Source organism: Oryctolagus cuniculus, chromosome 1, assembly GCF_964237555.1.
Source record: "Oryctolagus cuniculus chromosome 1, mOryCun1.1, whole genome shotgun sequence".
In the NCBI taxonomy this organism is placed as follows: Eukaryota; Metazoa; Chordata; class Mammalia; order Lagomorpha; family Leporidae; genus Oryctolagus; species Oryctolagus cuniculus.
Window position 1 is genome coordinate 200,341,864 of NC_091432.1, and position 22,732 is coordinate 200,364,595.

Genomic DNA, 22,732 nt, shown 5'->3' on the forward strand with positions numbered 1-22,732 from the left:
CTTACTTTCTGGTCTCTCTATAGTTTGGATCACAGCAACAGACTCTTCACTGGTCTCCCTGGAGCCAGTCCTGCCCACATCCAGTCCATCTGACAGCTGCCACAGGGATCTTCCTAAAATACAAATCGAATCCTGTCACCTGTCAGCGGCTCCCCCAGGGCTTCCGGGATCAAGCCCCGAGCAGAGTCATGAGCTTGTCCCCCTTTCTCTCCAGCCTCGTGTCACTCCCCCTCCCCCTGCCCTCGCCTTCCTTATCCTCTCCTCTGAACCCGGTGCCTTCTCTGGAATAGCTCCATCACGCATTTTTAAAACATAAAATACAACAGAGTACACAAAGCAAAAGGACAGTTTCCGGAATCATTGATAAGGCGAACATCCTGCTCACACTCAGCTTAGATAAAAAACAAACAGGATCTTGCCCGTCGCTGAAAGCTTCTCCATCTACCCCATCACATCCCGCTCCGTAGTTCTGATTTCTGTGATCAGGAAGTGATCACTTCTCACCTCCTGCATTTCTCTGAGGTTTTATCACCCACTCTTACATACTGTAGGCTTTGTTTTGTCCTCAGGTTTTTAGCTTGACAGGCCTTTTGAGTCTCATTTCATCTGTACGTCCCCCTTCTCTTTCTTCACAATCTGTTTGTTGAAGAACCTGCCCCGTTTGGCCAGTTTCTCACAGTCCAAATTTTGCTGATCACACACGCACTCACAGGAGTGTTCAATCTGCTCCCCAATCAACAGTGTTCCTTGCAAATTGGCAGGTGGACTCGGAGGCGTGACCAGACTCCGACTGGACCCAACAGCAGCGTACCTTTGTATCAGGAAGCGTACTTCTGGCTGCCTTTTTGCTGTGAGTGCTCAGTGGTGCTCACTGCCTAGATGCACGCACAGATTCTTCAGAGGAAACAACATGTGCTGTTCTAACCGCATCATTCGCTTTGATTTATCAGCTGAAATAACTTTACAAGGAGCTGCTTCCCTTCATCTACTGTTGGTTACCCAGTGGTTTAGCACATACAGGAAACACCAGACTGACTTTCATTTCTGCCTTTAAGGTAATGAATTAGTTCTCTGCTATTTTTGGGAAGTAATATTGTGTATGTGTGTGTGTGTGCTTTTAAAACTATTATTATGAATTCACGGATTTAGGCATATTTTATGGGTTTCAGTTCTTTGAGATTACTCTTCTTACTCAAGTTCAACTGAGCCATCTTTGGCCTCAAGTTGATTCCTCAGCCCTTGTGAAACAACCCCAGTAATTGTCAATACCTTTCTTACTATCTGGTATGCCCAGGGGTTCCTGCCCAGACATGGTATCAGACATTTCTTTAAGAAGCTATTTTAAAAATAACGTTATAGAGGTAATTATAGATTCACACACAGCCTCTAAGAGAGAACATGGGGGGATTTCCCACGAATGCTTTGCTCAGTTTCCCTGGGGGGCAACATTTTAAAAAGCTGCAGAACACAACCAGCAGTGACCCTGCAAGCATCTGCCATCTCAGACTGCCCCCGCTTGTGCTCATGTGTCTATGACATTCTCTGCAGTTTCATTAGCCACGCAGGTTGTGTCATCAGCACTACCAGAGCCTTTGCAGAGTCCTAACACGAGGACCCCTCGTGCTGCCCTTTCATAACCACACCCACCTCCTTTCTGCCTCCCAACCCTCACCTAACCATTAATATGCTCTACATTTCTAAAACTGCCCTTTCACAGACCTTATGTAAACTGTACTTTGTGATTTTTTTTCATGCCTGGAGATTCATCCAATTTGTTGTGTGTCTGAAGAGTTGATTCCTTTATAATGCTGAGTAGCAGTCCTCGGTATGGACATAGCATAGTGTGCAAACTCAGAACTCTGACAAACGTGGTCACCTCTGTAATCCAGCCCTCATCAAGAAACAGAATATGCCAGAACATTCTCTCCTAATTCTTCCTAATTCCAATCCAACCACAAGAGGCAACCACTGCTCTCACTTCCCACCACAGACTAGTTTCATCCTAGAATTTCATATAAAGGGAGTCATACAGTGTGTTGAATTTGGTGTAAGGCTTTTCTCACTGAGTCTAACAGTTTTGAGATCCATCTGCTTTGTTGCCTATATCTATAGTTAATGTCTTTTTATTGCTGAGTAGTAGTACATAGTATATTAATATACCACCGTTCTTTTAAAAAGTCAGTTTTCCTATGGTGGGAAGCTGAACTGCTTCAGTTTGGGCTATGATGAATAGGCTGCTGTAAATATTCTTTTAAAAGTACTTTTGTAGCTGTAAGTTTTAATGTCTCTTCAGCAATACCTAGGAGTGAAATAGGTCCTTTCCCAAAAAGTCGGACCATTTTACACTTCCAGAAAGAATCTGTAAGAATGCAGCTGCTGGCCGGCGCCGCGGCTCACTAGGCTAATCCTCCGCCTAGCGGCGCCGGCACACCGGGTTCTAGTCCCGGTCGGGGCGCCGGATTCTGTCCCGGTTGCCCCTCTTCCAAGCCAGCCCTCTGCTGTGGCCAGGGAGTGCAGTGGAGGATGGCCCAGGTGCTTGGGCCCTGCACCCCATGGGAGACCAGGAAAAGCACCTGGCTCCTGGCTCCTGCCATCGGATCAGCGCGGTGCGCCGGCCGCAGCGCGCCGGCCGCGGCGGCCATTGGAGGGTGAACCAACGGCAAAGGAAGACCTTTCTCTCTGTCTCTCTCTCTCACTGTCCACTCTGCCTGTCAAAAATAAAAAAAAAAAAAAAAAAAAAAGAATGCAGCTGCTCCACAACTTCACCATTTGTTGCTGTCCATCTTTCTAATGTTACCATTCTGGCGAGGGTATAGTGGTGTATCATGTTGGTTTTAATATGCATTTCCCTCATGACTAGTGATATTCAGCACTTTTTTCACACACATATAGCCACTCCTATATCTTCCTGAAATACCTGTTCAAATCTTTCACCTATTTTTAATTGGGTTGTTTTTTTAATTACTGACTCCTGGGCCTTCTTCCTTTTCTGTTGAAAAGTCTCTTTTCTCTATTGGGTTGCATTGGTGTTTTTGTCAAAAATCAAATGATGGGAGCGTGGGGTCTACTTCTGGACAATTTATTGTTTCACTGATCAACTGGTCAGTGCTTATGCCAGTCACCCTGTTTTTTACATTTTTTTTCCTACTATGAATTGCCTTTTTGCTGTCAAGTTTAAAAATTCTTTGCCTAGCTCTAGATCCTGAAGATTTTCTACCATGTTTTTTTCTAAATGTTTCATAGTTTTACATTGTATATTTAAGCCAATGGTCCTAAGCCAATGGTCCTCGGTGGGTGATTTTTGATTAGGTTTTGCTTTAGATGCTGGGTTTTTGTTGTCTGTGGCTGTTTACCCATTCCAGCGCCACATGTTAAAAAAGGCCATCCTTTACCCCTTGAACTACTTTTGAGATTTTGTCAAAAATCAAATGAGCATATTTTTGGCCCAATTTCTTTTTTCTTTTTTCTTTTTTTTTTTTTTTTTTTTTTTTGACAGGCAGAGTGGACAGTGAGAGAGAGAGAGAGACAGAGAGAAAGGTCTTCCTTTTGCCATTGGTTCACCCTCCAATGGCCGCCACGGCAGGCGCGCTGTGGCCGGCACACCGCGCTGATCTGAAGGCAGGAGCCAGATGCTTCTCCTAGTCTCCCATGGGGTGCAGGGCCCAAGCACTTGGGCCATCCTCCACTGCACTCCCGGGCCACAGCAGAGAGCTGGCCTGGAAGAGGGGCAACCGGGACAGAATCCGGCGCCCCGACCGGGACTAGAACCCGGTGTGCTGGCGCCGCTAGGTGGAGGATTAGCCTATTGAGCCGCGGCGCCGGCCCCAATTTCTTTTAATGGACGTAATATTTCAAGACCACAATCTGGGTTCAGAGACACTTATTTCTGCTGCTTCTGTCGATCTCAGCCTATACAGGGGACTCTATCTCCACTAGACTATGGGTTTCCATTCAGGTGCTTTTACCTATGAAGATGCAAGGCCACGTGCTGACTCCCTCCTCTTCTCCACCATTCAGGGTGACAGGACAGGCAGGGAAAGCATTCTCAGCGACAGCGCATCTACGCTGCACCAGCACCAGGTCCACTTGTCCCAGGCACTCTGAGAGCAGGATTCTCAGTCTTCTCAGGCCAGAGTAAGTGATGACTTAATGTCATCGATGGTCTTGACCACAATTCCTGGAGAAGAAACAGGTCAGCAATACCTCTGGCTTTTATATTTAACTCCCACATAACTCACGCTCTCCTTTCAACTTTACATCTTGTGCTAGACATCCCTACCAAACATTCCCCTACACCTTTCCCAAGAATTAGGGTAGCTCTACTTCTAATTACTCTACCTAATATGAATGCTGCTTTTCTCATCATAATGTCATTGCATAAAGAAGGAGTTCTGACATCAGTCAGGCCTTCTCTAACTATAGCCAGACCTGTGTACCCATAGGATCCACACTAATGGATTCAACCAACTGCAGATAAAAAGTATTAAGAACAAACCCTGGATCTGTGCTGAATAGAGATTTTTATCATTTACACCATATTAGGTATTATAAGTAATTTAGAGATAGTTTAAATTATATGAGACAAATTATGTAGATTGCATGCACATATACCATTATTTTTAAATTAAAAATATTCTAATTTATTTGAAAGGCAAAGAGAGAGACAGGAAAAGGGGGAAGGTGGGGATAGGAGAAGGGATCATCCATCTGCTGGTTCACTTCCCAAATGCCTGCAACAGCTGGGGCTGCACCAGGCCAAAGTCAGGAGACCAGAACTCAATCTAGGTCTCCATGTAAGTGGCAGGCACTCAAGTACTTGAGCTGTCACCTGCTGCCTCCCAGGTATGCATCAGCAGGAAACTGGAGAATGAAGTGGAGCCAGGACTTGAACCCAGGTACTGTCGTATGGGATTTGGGCACTCCAAGTGGTATCTAAACCACTGTGCCTAATGCCCACTGCCATATGCCATTTTATGTAAGTGACCTGGGCATAGCAGGTTTTGGTATCCATGGGGGATCCTAGAACCAGCCCACACAGATACCATGGGATGACTGTATGTTCTTGGCTTGCCTCACTTAAGAAGTAATTTTTAAAATGTTTTGCTGCCACTGCCCAAGGTCTGAGGATCAGTATATGGTTCTCTGAATTCATAGACATAGGCCGTGAGAGGGGCCTGCGGGTGACTGCACCATTGCAGCCCTCCCCACCTAGCCTCGTAGCCCAGTCCCAAGATGGCAGCCACCATGAAGAAGGCGGCTGCAGAAGATGTCAATGCTACTTTTGAAGATCAACAAAAGGTAAACAATTTTTCAAGGAATACGAGTAGAATCACAGAGCTAAAGGAAGAAGTACAAGTAAAAAACAAGTCCAGAATGTAGAAGATGCTTGTGATGACATCAGGCTTGAGGTGACGACTGCTTAATGATTCCTTATCAAATGGGTGATGCTTTCATCAGCCACTCGCAAGCAGAAACACAGGAAATGTTAGAAGAGGCAAAGAAAAATTTGCCAGAAGAAATTGGCAGCTTAGAATCCAGAGTGGAATCAATTCAACAGGTGTCAGCAGATTTGAAAGTTCAGTTATATGCAAAATTTGGGAGAAACATAAACCTTGAAGCTGATGGAAGTTAAACATTTCATACAACTTTTTAAAATTTGTTTAATAAACTTGAATATTGTTTTAAAAAATTCCTATATGACATTTCTTCTAATTAGCCTTGATCCTTCACATCATCCATTTCTGCTAACCAGCAGCCCCACCACACTCTTCTCCAGTTTACAGTCATCTTTCTACATTTCTAAATCTCCCTATAAAATGCAGCACATGCACAATCCTTCTGTCGTCCTTTTTATTCCTTATTACTTTGCTTCTTCAATTCAAAGCCACCGGAAGAACACCGTTATTGCCACGTTAATAACTCCTATAAGAGAGTATAAAACCTACCAACTGCCCAAACACTCCCGCAGAGGGTGAGCTCATCTTAGGCAGGACAGCGCTGCATCTGGAGGGCTATCTTTTGATCATTACAAACAGCTCTGACCCACTTTTACAGTCCTGTTCTTCCCGTCCCCACATCTCGCTTTCTGATCTACAAGCTCCCCTGAGTACGACAGCACTGTTCCTTCCAGGACAGCGTACACCACGTACTTCCATGTACTTCCTGATGTTCCATGATGTTCTTTTCTTTTACAAGGACAAAGCTTGACAGGTGTTCAAGAGTCAATCAGTTAACCCTTGACGAACCAAATCTACATGGCCTTCCAGGTCAGTGTCTTCCACGTGGCCCTCTGCCGGTCTGTCCATGAGGGTCCTCCCTGGGACGTGTTGCGAGTGGGGATGTACGAGAGACCCAATTACAACCACCAACACTGATAATGACTTTGCCTCACTGCTAACTTAAGCACAGCTTACTAAACAAAGGTGTTTGACCCAGCCAACCTGTAGTGTGCACCATGAGACATCCCATAGAAACTCATACTGCCAAATTCTGCCCCAAATGGGTTTCCCAAGGTTACCAGAGCAGCTCATCAATAAGGAGTACCTAGGCCATCCCAATTCAGTTATAGAGAGATTACAGCAAGAACCCAACACACCATCCAATGTCTAGCATGAAGTACTAGATATTGTGCTTTCAAATTAATCCTCATCATGCCTTCACTCAACTTTTAGAATAACTAATGTTTTTTCAATGTTATGTAAGTTTACTACATGCATACAGCTTCGACAATCTCCCAATACACACAAGAGGTTGCTGCATCAACACAGAAATTCCTACAGAGTTTTTAAAACTTTATTTACATTTTTATTTATTTGAAAGGAAGCCAGACAATGAGAGAGAGGAGAGAGGGGGGGAGAGAGAGAAAGAGAGAGAGAGAATCTTCCATTTCTTGGTTCACTCCTCAAATGTCCAGAGCAGCTGGAGCTGGGCCAAGAAGCAGCCAGAAGCCAAGAACTCAAAGTGGCTTCCCCCATGAATGACAGAGACCCAAGTACTTGGGCCATCCCCTGCTGCCTCCCAGGGTGCACAATGGCAGAAAGCCGGAATCAGAAGCAGAGCCAGGACTCAGGCTCAGGTGCTGTTATGGAGTGTGCCTTCATCACTGCACCAAACACCTGCCTCAACAGAACTTCTTAAAGTTCCACTGTGAATAAGAAGTAAAAGAATAAAAGCCTCTTTTATTCCTCAGTTCATCTGTTTTGCAAACACAGCCTTTACGGAGCTGGGAAATACTGAGATGAGAAAAAAGGGATGCCTGCCCTCCGCATGAGAGGACATGGACACAGCTAACAACGCCAGTGAACAGAGGACTGAACACTACTGCAGCTTAGAGAGTTCAGGAGGAAAGGAAATCTTGAGTCTGAACTTGGAAGCACTTCCCATAGCTCTGGTTCTTCCAACATGGCTCCTGGCCCTCAACCTGAGACGGTCAACCACCCTCTGGGGCCTGGCCCCGGCTCCACTGCAGACCTCCAGGTTGAGAACCCCCAGAGTAGCGCCAATGATGTGCGTTTTTAACAAGCTCCCTGGTGACTGCGCTAGAAAGAGCTCTCAGCTCCTGGGCTGCAGCATCCTCAACAAATGGCTCTGCTCCTCAGCTGCAACCCTTTCAGCAACACGACTCTCCCTGTACCAGGCAAAGCCCGATAATCTCAAAGTCAGAAGACCTGGAATCAGTGTAGACAGCCTTGAGCACATCACAGAGCTTCCCAGGGCATCAGCTGCTTCATGCATGGACGGGGATCTTGCTGACACCCCAGAGGCTTGTTGTGATGACAGAGATCTAGGGCACACTGTGCTGGTAACCAGCTTCCCCCGCTTCCCGGCACAAGGAGAGCACTCTGGACCCCCAGCAGCTGCTGGGGCCACAGGACTGCCACTGGCCAGTGCACTCTGAGTAGAAGAGATGTATTACTCCTCATGAGAGCACTTCACGGCCTGTGCAGGATCCTACTGGGTACTGTTCTCTCTGGCACAGCAACTGGCAACATTTGAGATGATGGCTACTCACGGGGTCTGCACCCTTCAGTGATTAGGGTGGCCCCAAATGGACATACACATGCAGGAAAAATAAGCCTTTATTTTGCATTAAGGTAGAAAGAACTTGGGGATTATTCTTCCCTCGGGGCCAGTGATGTGAGCTGGCTGCCTGGTTGATACGGCATGAGAAACTCTACAAGGCACCATTGCAAGGTCCTCGGACACCTTGAGATTGCCTAGCTCCTGGCTGTTCTGAAGTGACTCAGTATTCTCCCCCAAACCGAGGGGGCGTCCAGCTCTTACTGTCCCAGCTGACCCAGTTCTGTCCCCTCTTAGACACACTGCATGTTGGCAAAGGCCTGGGATGCCAGACTCAGAAGCTTGTGCTGTTAGTGACAGGACAATCAGGAGGGGAGTGGCTTGAGCTGACCTACTGTATTTTAAGGATACTAATCCAGAAAAAGTCTGTTAGGTAGAACAGTGAAGGCAGACGCTCACAATTTTGCAAATATTAAACAACAGTTCCTTTCCCTCAGGATGCTATGGGACTATCTCAGTCTCTGGGGCAAAGGCTGAGGGTATGGTCCGGGTGGTAGGAATCCACACCCTGGGAACTGAATCCCCATCTCTAGGTGGGGCCTTTGGGAGGTGATTAGGATTAGGTCAGGCTCTGAGGGTGGGGGCTCCAGGATAGCATAAGTGACTTTATAAGGAGAGGAAGAGAGACCTGAGCTAGTAGCTTGCTGTGTTTCACATGTGACATCCTCCGCCATGTCATGACCTGCAGGAGGGGGCCAGTGGTCCTCAGCCGGCCTCGCGGGGCAAGGGGGGATGCCAGCAGAGCTTCCAGCCTTCAGCACCGCCTTCCTCCCAACTCCAGGGCTCTGAATCCAGAGTGAGACAGCAATTCTCCCCCAGGCCCCGCCCTCTGAGCTCAGATGAGGATTCCCTTTCATTCAAATGCCATACTCCCCATGTTCCACTAGCTTTATTTACTGTATCTTTACACGAACCCACTGGGGTTCTATAACTAGGTAACACCTTTAAAGAAAGTACTCAAGCTCTGCCCTTCCTTTGTGCCACTGGGGCCTCTGAGGGTGTAACAGACGTCTCCCAGCGGCTGTGCACCTGTGAAGACATGGAAAAAATACATGGGAAAATAATGGCGACGGTGGGAGCCCACCTCGGGTGGGAGGGGCAGACCACAACCTAGTCTACTTTTTATGTCTTCCTAAGAGTGTGAGAACTGGGGGTCTATGTGGCACCCTCTTCCCTCTCCCTCCAGAGGTGTTCCTGTGCCTCCAGGCCCCCTGGTGTCCCCAGCCTCTGTGGGAGAAGCAGAGGCCCCCTCCTGGGGGCGAACCTCAAGAGACGTGGCTCTCAACAAGCAGGCTCTGCGCTTCCCAGCCCTGTGCCTTGAGCTATTTCCCATCTCTCAGCTGACGTGATGGCTGCTCTGCATACTCATGAAGATCCTGAGAATCTTCAAAGAAAAAAACCCCTATCCAACAAGTACCCGCTGACGGCCTACCGCATGCCAGGCAGTAAACAAGTCCCCCCCTTCAGAGACAATCAGTCGAACCCAGGTTAATGTCAAAGCAGGCGAGCTGTGTGCGCATGCGCTATTTCAGATGTCAGGGAAGGCCTCTGAGAGAGGGACACTTAAACAGAGACCTGAATGGTTTCCAAGCACGGCAAGGGATGAAATCCCTGTGACACAGTGGAGAGAGGAGGTGTGATGGCCAAGAGCTCGACCAGTCTCACCTCCCAGGGCATGCAGTGGAAAAGGACTCAGAAGGGAGACGTGGGAAGGGATCCCTGAGAACGCTGTGCAGGACTCAGATGGGAGGCACTAGAAGGAACGCTTTTGCTTTGTTTTGCTGTCTACACTCCGCCTACTTCTGAGCAGGGCGGGCTCTGTGGGCTGCTCAGTTTGCCAGGCACCATGGTCAGAGACCACAGTAAGGCCAAGCATCTGCAGGGGGAGTTGCCAGCAGGGCACCCCTGCAGTTAACACTCTCAGAAAGGGACTCTGGAGATGTCTCATACAGATGTCTGCGCGGTCTGCTGTGGGCCACACGGTGAAGCCCTTTCTCTGGTCCCTGGTAACCTCTTAGCTCACTGATGTTTGAGTGTAAGTAGATCTGTGGGCTGGAGCAGGGGACCTGAGGAAGGACTGTGCCACACCTAGGGGCAAGCCGTGTGAAAAGTGACAAGGCGCCTACAGACCAGGGCGGCCAGCCGACCCAGTGCCTGAAGAGGAAATTCACCGAGATGGATCAAACACACTGTGTAGGACCCCAAAAGCGGTGTCCTCTTGTGACGACCCCAGAAACACAGACTCCGGACCAGACGATGCAATAGAACAGGAGGTAATTTATTTCATTTGTACAAATGGGCCCTCTACTGCTGCAAGCAGCAAGCAAGCGAGAGGAGCCCCGAGCAGCTATCTCACACAGCTTTTAAGGGGCAAAACCACAAAATTAACATACCATAGGGTGGCATAAGTTTATTGGGTAACTACAAGGGGAGGAGGTCGTCGAGGAGGAGGAGAGAACAGAAACGGGGGCTACGTGCCCTACGTGTCTAAGCTTGGACAAGGGGAGGGGGTCCTTGAAGAGCAGAAAGGGGTGGCTACGTGCCCTACGTGCCTCACGGTTTCTTTGTTAAGCTTGAACAAGCACAGGGGAGGGGGCTTAGGTGCATACCAGGATGTTCTGTCGCCCTTATCTCTGGGTAGTAGCCCTTATCTCTGGGTAGTAGCCCTTATCTCTGGGTAGTAGCTATCTGCTTTCTCTGTGAACTTAGTTTACTCCCCATTTCCCAGGACTGTTTTATTAAGGCTATTTTATGGCGGCTCTCGGCCGCTCCTTTCATTCCCCCATTTTCTCTTTGAACTAATTTTAATCCTAAAATTGTGTGCCCATTAATGAGGGGTTTCAATACGGTCACTGGTGGCCAGGGCTTGATACTGTTGCGTGAGGACTAATGCCAATGATCAGCAAGCCAGGCCTTAGCATGTGGGCCCATGGCCAGCCATGGGTCCCCACATCTCCTCCTTTTTTTTTTTTTTTTAAATTGAGAATGGCCTCTGTCTTAGGTTGCCCTCAGTCATCTCTGTCCTTACCCGTCATCGGTAACTCTGGCAGCTTGGCCTAGAGCCCTGTCTTAGGTTGGTACAGGATGCTGAGCGTCTTACCCGTCTTTGAGTACCATTCCATCCCAACATTAGGTGAGAGATGAAACATACAGCCAAATATCAATTATTTTGATTACAAAGGAGGCTTGGTACGAAGTTTTAAATGATGAATCTCAGTCCATTCATACTATAGGGAAGTCAGCATAAAATGCAGAACACACGGAAGACATCCCATACAAAGTGGGAAAAGCAGTAGCAGTCCAGCCAACATTAATAACCAATGAATCCATTGAAACCCTTCAAGTGAATAGTGGGTTAGTAATAAACATATGTTGCATTTTACTCTTAAGTTTATCAATAACAGACTCTATATATGGCACATTGTTAGTAATGTTAAAATAACATCCCCCAGGTACAGATTTACAACTTATATGATTTTTTTAACAGCAAGTAATTGTTAGCTGCATGGCTTAAAAGCACTCCTGAGTGAACTTGATCCAATTCTTTGGCTATATTGGATAGCACAGTAGCAGTAAGATTGATTGCTTTGGTCACCAAACATGTAAGCCTTTATAGTCCACGATTATTTTCAAAAGCCAGTCCAGGAACACTTACTACTGATGCAGCCATGGCAAGGGCAGTGTCTTCTCCTATTAGGATGACGTTGTTATTGTAGTCTTCAGGTAAAGCACGCCACTGACGTGCTCTATCCGCTGCTGTAAATACAGATGTTAGCATCAGGGCCACACGGCCCAGGGAGCAATTGCAGAAAGGCATGTTGGTTACATGGAAAAACCCATCCCTTAGGAGCCCTTGTCCAATACCAGTACTGGATCAGGTCCATTCCATTGATTGGTGATAGGATCCCTCCATTTCACCACTGCTCTTTTTACAGCTGTTTTTAAGCAGTTAGAATTCAACAGAGACATCAAGAGAACATAATAGATTACTTTAACTCATTGCTTTAACAGAGGATCAGATTTTGATTTTATGTCAAAGAAAATAACCAAAGATTTTTTCTTCCCATAACATTTTGCGACTTTCTCACACCTTCTGTAACTTGCTCAAACCTTTCTCTTCCCCCCCCTTTTTTTCATTCCAGTATAAACCAGCCATTAAGATAAACAATTTTTACAAATCATATCCTTTTAAAAGTATCTCTTTCTTTTAACTTTCCTTATCAAGAACACGCTTTTATGTTTGTGACCTTTTACATCAAAATGATGGTATCTGGGACTGTAGCAGTCAATGGGAGAGTAACTTTGTTTAATTCCCTGTAATCCACAGTCATTTTTCAGGTTTCATCTGATTTCTTAACATGCCAAATTAGATAATTCCTTTTAGTGATTATGGGAATCATCACTCAGCACTAAGATAATTTTTTTACTGTTTTAGATTTTTTTTTTTTTATGTCCACCTGGAATTTTGTATTGTTTACACTGAATAACCTTAGTTGGCCCTGGCAGCAGTACAGGAGCTTGATATAATTTTTTTACCACTACCTAGCAGTTTGACTCTAAAGGGCAGTATTTTTTTTAATTTATATTTATTCTGTACTTTTTTTTTTTTTTTTTTTTGACAGGCAGAGTGGACAGTGAGAGAGAGACAGAGAGAGAAAGGTCTTCCTTTTGCCGTTGGTTCACCCTCCAATGGCCGCCGCTGCAGCCGGCGCACCGCGCTGATCCTGGCAGGAGCCAGGAGCCAGGTGCTTTTCCTGGTCTCCCATGGGGTGCAGGGCCCAAGCACCTGGGCCATCCTCCACTGCACTCCCTGGCCATAGCAGAGAGCTGGCCTGGAAGAGGGGCAACCGGGACAGAATCCGGCGCCCCAACTGGGACTAGAACCCGGTGTGCCGGCGCCGCAAGGTGTCTGTACTTATTTTTTAATTGCTTATACATGCATCAGTATGCAGATAACAAAATCCATTCTCACCTCCCCAAAGCCTATAGTTCATCCCCCTTTTCCACCGGCACTGATAGCAAAACCTCAATAACTTGTGGAGGCTGTGCACTCTGTAACTTGCCATCCCAATTCTCACTCGATTCTGAGCAGAGAGCCCATTCCTTCACCAAAGAGGCGATCTGAAGGTCTTTCCAGCCAGGAACATCACAGGTTACACATGCAACTTCAGTTTTTCTTTTAAAGAAAGGCATTGCTTTGCATACTTGCAGATCCTGCCAACTACGCCAATTTGTGACAGTAAATTACTTTTTAGCTGTCTGCTGTGCACAGACTTAGTTACTTTTAATCTGCAAGAAATACGCTGCAAGCCTTGTAGTGCACACTAAAATTATTTACAGGAAAGATGGTAAAGGAGCATAGATTAACAGAATGTTGCAATAAACATGGCTCCATTGCTTTAATGATACTATAGCAAGATGGTCCACTGATCCCTGTAGGGAGGGCCTGAGGCTGGCCCCGCTTCCAGTTTCCTGAACTCTGTTTTTTAATGAATTACCTTCTTTATCAGTTTTGGAGTGACATTTATTGTCCCAATGCCTTCCCCTTTAGCACTGGAAGCAAATCCCAGGAAGAGCCTTATTTTGATTTTTGACTTCTGGATAATTTTTGTACATGTCCCTGTTGCCCACATTTATAGCACCCTCATTTATCAGGCATAGCCCTCCTTGATGATTTTTGTAATGACATACCAAGCAGAGCGTCAGGTCCTGAATGTCCTGTTATTAATCCATTTTGTTAATTTCTCATTAAAGGGACTGTCACAGAACACCTCAATCACAGTAGCCAATTGATCATGTTCACGTTGTACTTAAGTTTTGTAGAATTTACAGTACTGTGGGCATCACTAGGCAATCTTCACACAGCTCCGGAGAAGGATCCATACTGAGAATTAAACATTATTAGTAATCATCACGGGCACATTTAACATTCAGCTTGATTGCGTGTTCCCCCCCGAAACGAAACAGCAGCAACAGAGGCTTGCTCCGTCTCCCCCTAAAAGCCCCCAAGGACAAGGGTGGCTCATTGCCAAGATGTTAGGCAAGCAGTGCGTCCCATCTCGGGTCTTGGCCAGAGAGCCGAGACATGAAGCATGCCCACCTGTTTATCAGAAAACATTCCTTTATCCTCCTCCCCGGGAGCTGGCCAGGCTCCCAAGGAGCAGGAGAAGGTCATTCGGCAGCAAAGTTTCTTGGTTACCAGAGCCAAATCTAGGTACAAGCCTCTCCATTCCAAAAATTTGTCCTTACATTTGGCCCTAGAGTTGCATTGAGAAGTAGACATAATTAACACATCATAAGAATACAATACACATTTTTCATACAAGTATACATCTAGCAATCAAACACAACAATAAAAACAGATGGGGGAGACAGTAAGAGATAAAGGACAACAAAAACAGTGACACACAGAACACAAATCACAAGCCGCGCGGCAGCAGACCGAGACAAAACCGAAACTATCAGAAGGGAGCGGCAGTCTAGCCAGGCTCTCCCCTGGAAGAAAGGAAATTCCCTCTTTCCCTCCTTCCCAGACCACCACTGGAGCGTTCTCCAGGGTTGAACCAGGGGTCTCAGGACACGTCTGAAATCACAAGCCGCGCAGCAACAGACCGAGACAAAACCAAAACCAGAATTTCAGAAGGGAGCGGCCGTTTGGCCAGGCTCTCCCTTTGAAGAAGGGAAACACTCTCTTTCCCTCCTTCCCAGACCACCACTGGAGCGTCCTCCAGGGTTGGACCAGGGGCCTCACGACACGTCTGTCTCCCCTTTGGTCCAGTCAGTACTGAGCCTGTACAGGCGCCCCAGGACGGATTCCACGTCGTCCTGGCAGACAAGGACAAACAGTACAAACCACAGTTACAATAATACACAAGTAAGCAAACTTACCTCCGTCTGGCCGATGGAGTGTGGGAGTCTGGGGTCCCCCAAATCCCGGACGAGCCCCCAGATGTAGGACCCCAAAAGCGGTGTCCTCTTGTGACGACCCCAGAAACACAGACTCCGGACCAGACGATGCAATAGAACAGGAGGTAATTTATTTCATTTGTACAAATGGGCCCTCTACTGCTGCAAGCAGCAAGCAAGCGAGAGGAGCCCCGAGCAGCTATCTCACACAGCTTTTAAGGGGCAAAACCACAAAATTAACATACCATAGGGTGGCATAAGTTTATTGGGTAACTACAAGGGGAGGAGGTCGTCGAGGAGGAGGAGAGAACAGAAACGGGGGCTACGTGCCCTACGTGTCTAAGCTTGGACAAGGGGAGGGGGTCCTTGAAGAGCAGAAAGGGGTGGCTACGTGCCCTACGTGCCTCACGGTTTCTTTGTTAAGCTTGAACAAGCACAGGGGAGGGGGCTTAGGTGCATACCAGGATGTTCTGTCGCCCTTATCTCTGGGTAGTAGCCCTTATCTCTGGGTAGTAGCCCTTATCTCTGGGTAGTAGCTATCTGCTTTCTCTGTGAACTTAGTTTACTCCCCATTTCCCAGGACTGTTTTATTAAGGCTATTTTATGGCGGCTCTCGGCCGCTCCTTTCAACTGTCCGACCTCCAGCAGCCTACAGCTCTATGAATAATACGCTTTACTGTCTGCCTCCCATGAGTGAACTGTCAGTTCCCGAAGGGCAGAAGCTTTGTGTCACTGCTCCACCTTAAGCCTAGAACCGTACATTGCCCAGGATGGGCGCTCAACAAACACTTAGGAATGAACGAACAATCACCCTTGTCATTAGCTGGTGCTGAGACTACTCAGGTCAGTACCTACAGATGCCTACTGCCACACAGGTCCCTGTGAGTAAAAAACACACAAAAGGAGTAAAACTCCAGAATGAATAGAACTTTTGCTGTGTACAAGACCATGTGGGAGGCACCATGAGGATGTCAATGGAAAATCAAGCAAAGACTCTGCTCTCAAGTCTGGTAAAGGACAAGGATACATCTACCCTAAAGCAAAACCCACACAATGAAACAGAAAAAAAGCACTTCAGGCTTCAGGCTATCCAAGGAGGGGAAGCCTGTGTTAAAGCAGGGGTGGGGAATGTGCAGCCCGCTGGCTGTGTAAGGCCCATGAGATCACCTGCTCTGGTTCCACCAAAGCAACTGCGGGTGGGATGCACAATTCAATAAATCTGCAGCAGGCTCATTTTTAAGTTGGCCATTTGTATGTATGGATTGCACATGTTATAAATACCCGACTGGCCCTTGGCAGAGAAAAGCCTCTACACCCCTGGTTTAAAGAATAAACAGATGACTCCAGCTAAGGAAATCAGAAAAGAAGTGGAAACAACGCTGCACTGGAACACCTTCAACACGCGTCATTTCACCTCCTCAAAGCCTCCGGCTCACAATGCGCCCCGCACCTCGGACTCGCAACTTGTTAAGAAAGGCCAGAGTGTGGGCACCACCCTACTTACTAAGTCAGAATTGGTATTTTCACAAGATCAGGAAACCTGTGTCTCCTCAGACCATGAGTCTGAGAAGCGCTGGCTGAAAGTAATATTGTCTTCATTCCACAGATGAAGAAACAGAGCCCGAGAGAGTTTCCGGGACAAATGACTTGCCCTGGATGAGTGCTAGAGAGGGGTGCAGGCCGACCCCAGAGGCCAAGCCTCACGGAAGAGCTGGCGGCTAGGCCGGCTGTGGGGAGGCAACAAGGGCATGTGGGCAGAGGAGACAGTGTCAGCCAAACCCTGCATGAGGGAACCTCCAGCCGGGCTCAGGGCTCCTTAAGGGCAGCCCGAGGGGTCAGTGAGAAAGGTCAGCTAGGTTAGCTCCCATGGGACATCCTCAGCCAAGGGTGAGGAGTTTCTAGGTGACCTGGGGGCAACGAGGAGCTGGCTGGGTCCCAGCTGAATGACTCAGACAAAAGGGACCCAGGGGCTTCCTGTTCTAGTCTGGGCTCTGCCTCTCCCTCCCCCGCCGGTCTTGAGGGCAGGTGACTTCACGCGGCTTCCAAGCCCAGGTCTGTCTACTGCAGGAAGCACATCTGCTCTCTGTTAGGTAGGAAGTCAGTTATGCGCTTATGTGTGTGTGACATAAAGGCCTAAAGGGAAGACATCTATGTCCAGCATATGCATCTGCATCTCAGAGTCATCCTGACAATGTTTCAGGGGCAGCCCGGTCTTCGAATCCTGCCCTGCCCCCTTCTACCTGATAACCTGCCAGGTGGAGGTCCCCACCCCTTCTGCCTGACAAATCTTCCACAATCTCCCAGATGCAGCCCAGTATCTGCATTTCAAACACCCTGCTCCGGATCCCCATTCTCTAGGGGGTCCTGGTCACCCTTCCTCTGAATCCAGGATGGCGCCAGCTAGGTTTCCTCCTGTCTGATACCTTCAAGGGAAAACTCAGATAGGAGCTTCTTAATATTTACAGCCATAAAATCCTTTGTTTCAGGAGGAGATGTGTGAAGACAAAGACCCATCTCCTTACCCCTCCCCCCCCCCCCCCCAAGCGCGCTCAGCCCTCTGCCTCTCTGCTGAGCCTCCCACCTGGTCTGGCCAGGTGTACTCCACTCCACTCAACCACGTAACCTCCGCCCCCCCCCCCCCCCCCCAGTCTGAGCAACTACTCTTTCCCAGGTCTTGTCTGGAGAAGTGCCCATCCATTCTTACGGATAATGTCCCTTCCCTGATAAACCTTGCTATTTTACCTCCCACTACTCTCTGTCTCATGCCTGAATTCTTTCTTGCGCGAAGACAAGAACCCTGTAATTTCTCCGGTAACACTCTCTACCTGGGGGAGGCTGGGTGAGTACCAAAGTGGCAGGAGTTCGAGTTCACTGAAAAGTAACGGAGGCACAGACTGCCACCACTGTGGGCACACAAAGCCCGGGTACCTAACCAGAACTCTGTTAACCAGGCAGCTGCCATGGGTTAACGTAAAATCTTTCTTCTGATCAAGATTTCCCTAGTTTTATGGATTTTAATTTGAAATTTTTTAATTTATAAAGAACATACCTTTTTTTGACAGGCAGAGTGGACAGAGAGAGAGACAGAGAGAAAGGTCTTCCTTTTCCGTTGGTTCACCCTGTCAATGGCCGCTGCGGCCAGCATGCTGCGGCCGGCACACGGCGCTGATCCGAAGTCAGGAGGCAGGTACTGGCCTCCTGGTCTCCCATGTGGGTGCAGAGCCCAAGGACTTGGGCCATCCTCCACTGCACTCCCAGGCCACAGCAGAGAGCTGGACTGGAAGAGGAGCCACTGGGACAGAATCTGGTGCCCCGACCAGGACTAGAACCCAATGTGCCAGCGCCGCAGGCGGAGGATTAGCCTATTGAGCTGCGGAGCCAGCAAGAACATACCTTTTTAACTTAAAAAAATCTACGTGGGAGAAAAGATATCTATATCTCCCTATATCTGTATCTCTATTTAGAGAGGGAAATAGAAGAAGAGAGAGCTCGCATCTGCTGGTCCTCTCCCAAATGCCTGCAACAGGCCAGGCTGGGCCAGGCCAAACCTGGGAGATGGAAACTCAATTCTGGTCTCCCACGTATGTGGCAGGAACCCAACTATAATTGAGATACTCGAGCCATCATCTCTGCTCCCAGGGTCTGCATTAGCAGTAAGCTGGATTCAGAAGTAGGATGTCAAACCAGGGGACAACTGTGTCCCTGCAGGTTTTTTTTTTTTTAATTAATTTATTTATTTGAAAGGCAGTTACAGAGAGACAGAGGTAGAGAGAGAGGACTTCCATCCTTTGGTTAACTCCCCAGATGGCCACAACAGCCGGAGCTGTGCTGATCCGAAGCCAGGAGCCAGGAGCTTCTGCCTGGTCTTCCATGCAGGTGCAGGGGCCCAAGGACTTTGGCCATCTTCTACTGCTTTCCCAGGCCACAGCAGAGAGCTGGATGGGATGTAGAGCAGCCAGGACTCAGACAGACACCCATATGGGATGCCAGCACTGCAGGTGGAGTCTTTACCCACTATGCCACAGCACCAGTCCCCTGCAGGTGCCTTAACCAGCATTTTAACCCCTGGACCATATGCCTGTCCTTAAAAACTATTCTAAAGTAATAGAGAGGGGGCAAGAGTTTGGCCTAGTAGTCAAGACACAAGATGGGATGCTGGCATCCCATATTTAAGTGCCTGGGTCCAAGTCTTTGGTCTGCTCCTAATTCTAGCTTCCTGTTAATGCACACCGTGGAAGGCAACAGATGACGGCTCAAGAAGTTGGGTCTCTGCAAACCATGTGGGCCATGTGGATAGAGCATTTGGGAGCTCTCTCTGTCTCTACCTCTGAAATAAATACATGAAAATTGTAACAGTAAAGTATTATGAATCACAAGGAACCCTATACACATACCTATAAATACACACACTATTGGAAATGAGACAAAACTTAACACTGAAGATGACAAAAACCTCAGGTAGGGACTGGTATTGTGGTACAGTAGGTTAGGCTGACACTGGCATCCCATACAAGCGCTGGTTAAAGTCCCAGCTGCTCTGCTTCTGATCCAGCTCCCTGCTAATGTGCCTGGGAAAGCAGCAGAGGATGGCCCAAGTGCCTGGGCCCATGCCACCCCTGCAGGAGACTAGGGTGAAGCTCCTGGCTTTGGGCTGGCCCAGCCCTTGCTATAGGCCACCTGGAGAGTGAACTAGTAGATGAAAGATCTCTTTCTGCCCACACCCCACCCCCCGCCCCAACCTCTCTCTTTGTAACTCTGCCTTTCAAATAAATCTTTTTTTTTTTTTTTTTAAGATTTATTTTATTTATTTGAAAGACAGAGTTACAGAGAGTGGTAGAGACAGAGAGAGAGGTCTTCCATCCGCTGGTTCACTCTGCAGATGGCCACAACGGCCGGTGCTGCACCGATCCAAAGCCAGGAGCCAGGAGCTTCTTCCAGGTCTCCCACGTGGGTGCAGGGGCCTAAGGACTTGTGCCATCTTCTATTGCTTTCCCAGGCCATAGCAGAGAGTTGGATCAGAAGAGCAGAAGCTGGGACTAGAAACGGCGCCCATATGGGATGCCAGCACTTCAGGCCAGGGCTTCAACCTGCTGTGCCACAGCACCGGCCCCTCAAATAAATCTTTAAAAAACAAAATCTCAGGTAGGCTTTTCACCATTTTCTGAAATTTTAGGTCTGTTCGGCTCAAAAACTAACCAGCTGTTTCTCATTTTCAGCTCTGAATTTGATGACAAGACCCAGAACACTGCGTTCTGATGCAGGTACAACGCTTTCTGAGTGGGCTCAGGGCCCCAAGGGCCTGCTCTGCCTCTCAGTGCACTGGCTGTTCACTGTGGGTCACCTAGGATGACCAGCACTGGACAAGGAATCCCAAGTCCTCAGCTGTCTTGCTGATTCTCACACAAACTCAGTGGATGACCTTGAGGGTGCAGGGGAGGGTGCTTTAAGGGCTTTCTAAATAGCAGGTGGTTTGCACAGGGAACCTCAAAGAGCACTTGCAACAACCCCCAACCCAGTAACCTTATTCCCAGTTTCCAGAACTGGTTACGCTCTTTTCACTTAGAAAGCACACTGCTGGGATTCTTGACCTGGAGTGTCCAAAGCCTGTCCACTTACCACCCACCGCCTGCCTCCCAGTTCCCTTCGGGGAGTACTCTGCTTCCCAGCTTGTGAAATGACAGTATGGATTCTTCCAGCCTCTCCATCAGGGATACATAAAATCACAGTGCACAGAACAAGGATGAATGTAGCCCTGCAATTCCTAGGCATACAGTGTCACACAGTGTCTGTGTCAGATGTGACAAAGTAACGCTCAGTTAGGAAGCCTGGCCCAAAGAGCGGGGGGCCTCACAGCAGAATCTGAACATCAAGGGCCCCTCTGCCCGCCAGCAGCAACTAGGAATACATGCGAGGGGACTCTAGAATGTCCACGGAAATTCATGTTATCTTTGGATTCCATTTTCCCCTGAAGGTTCTGAGGTGCCCTGAGCACAGCTGAAGTGGACCCCTAACCAATCCGGATGCTGTGGCCGCTTCCCTCTGGCCTTGTCGCACCAGCGTGGTCTGCAAAGGGAACTGTCTGGCCAGTGTGCCCTGCCCACCACCTCCTGCTGCCCACTCAGCCGCACACTGCTCCCCAGCCACTTCTCTTTCATCACTCTCTGCTTGAGGCACTTCCACACCAAGTGAATGCTACTTTGCCTGTGAAATTACACATTCCATGGAGTCGGCCCATCTCATCTGGGCTTCCTGATCTATAAAAACGAGGCCCATACCCTCCACCCGCTAAGGGAATAGCCGTGGGTGGAAAGACAGTGGAGGGAAAGCAGTGAACAGTGCGCACGTGCACAGCGAACACACAGCACGTGGTGAAGAAGCTCCCCACCCCCAATCTCTGCCCTGTCCTTACATTCCTTTCTCTTTCTCTCTATCAAACTTCGAACCTACTCTCTCCACAGGTTAGAAATATAAACCGTAGCCAGTAAGTGAAGCTGGGGTTCTCTACTGAGGCAGGGGATAAAGACATGACAGGTGCAGAGCTCCCTGTCTCCTCTGAGGCCTACGGTACAGACGCCACCAGGCCAGGTGGTGGTGGCTGAGGATTCCTTACTGTAACCGAGCCAACGACGCTTGCAGCTCCTGGGCATTTTCAATGGCACAGACAATAAGCTGTGTTATTCAGAAGAGGAAGACTGGAACAGCATGGCAGAGAAATTTCTCTGTAGGGGCGCTGCCCCCAGCTCCCACACATCGGTTCTCAGGAGCCTTTGGATGACAGGTGCAATTAAGGGAGGGCTTGTCACAGGGTACACACAGATACTAAGGATAATAGGATCTTCCGGGGATGCAGAAACAGAAACCCAGAAGGAGGTGGTCTCCCAGTGTCTGGAACGACAGGTCTGACCCCTGGGCGCCTCCAAGGTCCTTGGCAGCTGGGGGCTCTGCTCCATTCTCCTCTCACCTGCAGTCTACACACACTGCTTCTGCTTCCTCTCCACATCTGCTTGCCAGGACTCCTCAAAGCCTGACTCAGAAGCCACTTCGGCTTCTGCCTTTCAGTAGTCCCCGGTGCAAATATCCGAGACAGACCACACATCTTTTTCCCTACGAGGTCACATACAGGTCCCAGGTGAGCCTAGCATCAGTGCAGCTCGTGGGTCTAGTGTCTCATTTCTTACCCAGTGGGTTTTGATTAGGAAGTAGGGACGCAGCAAGATTTTATGGGTGAAAACCTGTTCATCTAGGGCTGCCCCTCCATGAATAGGAGCTGTACAAGCTTCTCTCCTAAGGGCCTGTGGGTACACCCCCACACCAGCTCTCCCTCACCTCAGCTGCTACAGACCCCGCCGTGTCCTCAGCTGACAACGCCACCCTGTCCAGTGGTTGGCAGGCCAGGAACTGTCTGAGCAGACGCTGTGTCCTGTGGCTTTCCTTCGCAGTCAGCGGGCTTGTGAGCAGGTGATGGTCCCCCCTGTCACCCTGGGCAGATAAACTGAGTTCGCTCCAACTGCAACCTCTCCAGCCTCTTCCTTCCCAGTATCCCTTGCCAGCCACGACTGGTGCAGTGGCCTGTGGAAGCTGTAACATGTCTGCCTAGCACATCGTCCCGCTCTGGTTCCCCAGGGGACTCAGCTCCCATGCCCATGCCCTGTTGTCCTGGTGGGGTTGCCACTCAGTGCTGCCCCCCAAAGCACAGACACTTTTCATTTGAAAGGCAGAGTTACAGAGCAGGGGATCAGACAAAGAG

General features: G+C 48.5%; 1 protein-coding gene and 1 pseudogene across 3 annotated transcripts in view; one reads left to right on the forward strand and one right to left on the reverse strand.

Annotated features, from left to right (window-relative positions):
- Positions 1–22,732, reverse strand: part of FBXO10 (F-box protein 10) — a 57,554-nt gene that overhangs the window by 30,233 nt on the left and 4,589 nt on the right. Inside the window, exons 1-2 of one of the 3 annotated variants that reach the window (XM_070054560.1) lie at positions 6,150–6,312; positions 3,966–4,177 (exon numbers count right to left, since the gene is read on the reverse strand). The exons of 1 other annotated variant lie outside the window; for it this stretch is intronic. The gene's annotated coding sequence lies outside the window, so the exon portion shown is untranslated. Of the gene's footprint in view, positions 1–3,965; positions 4,178–6,149; positions 6,313–22,732 lie in introns of those variants that run through there. One more of the 3 variants, XM_051843964.2, reaches the window with a different exon arrangement.
- LOC100344958 (prefoldin subunit 4 pseudogene) lies at positions 5,193–5,763 on the forward strand (annotated as a pseudogene).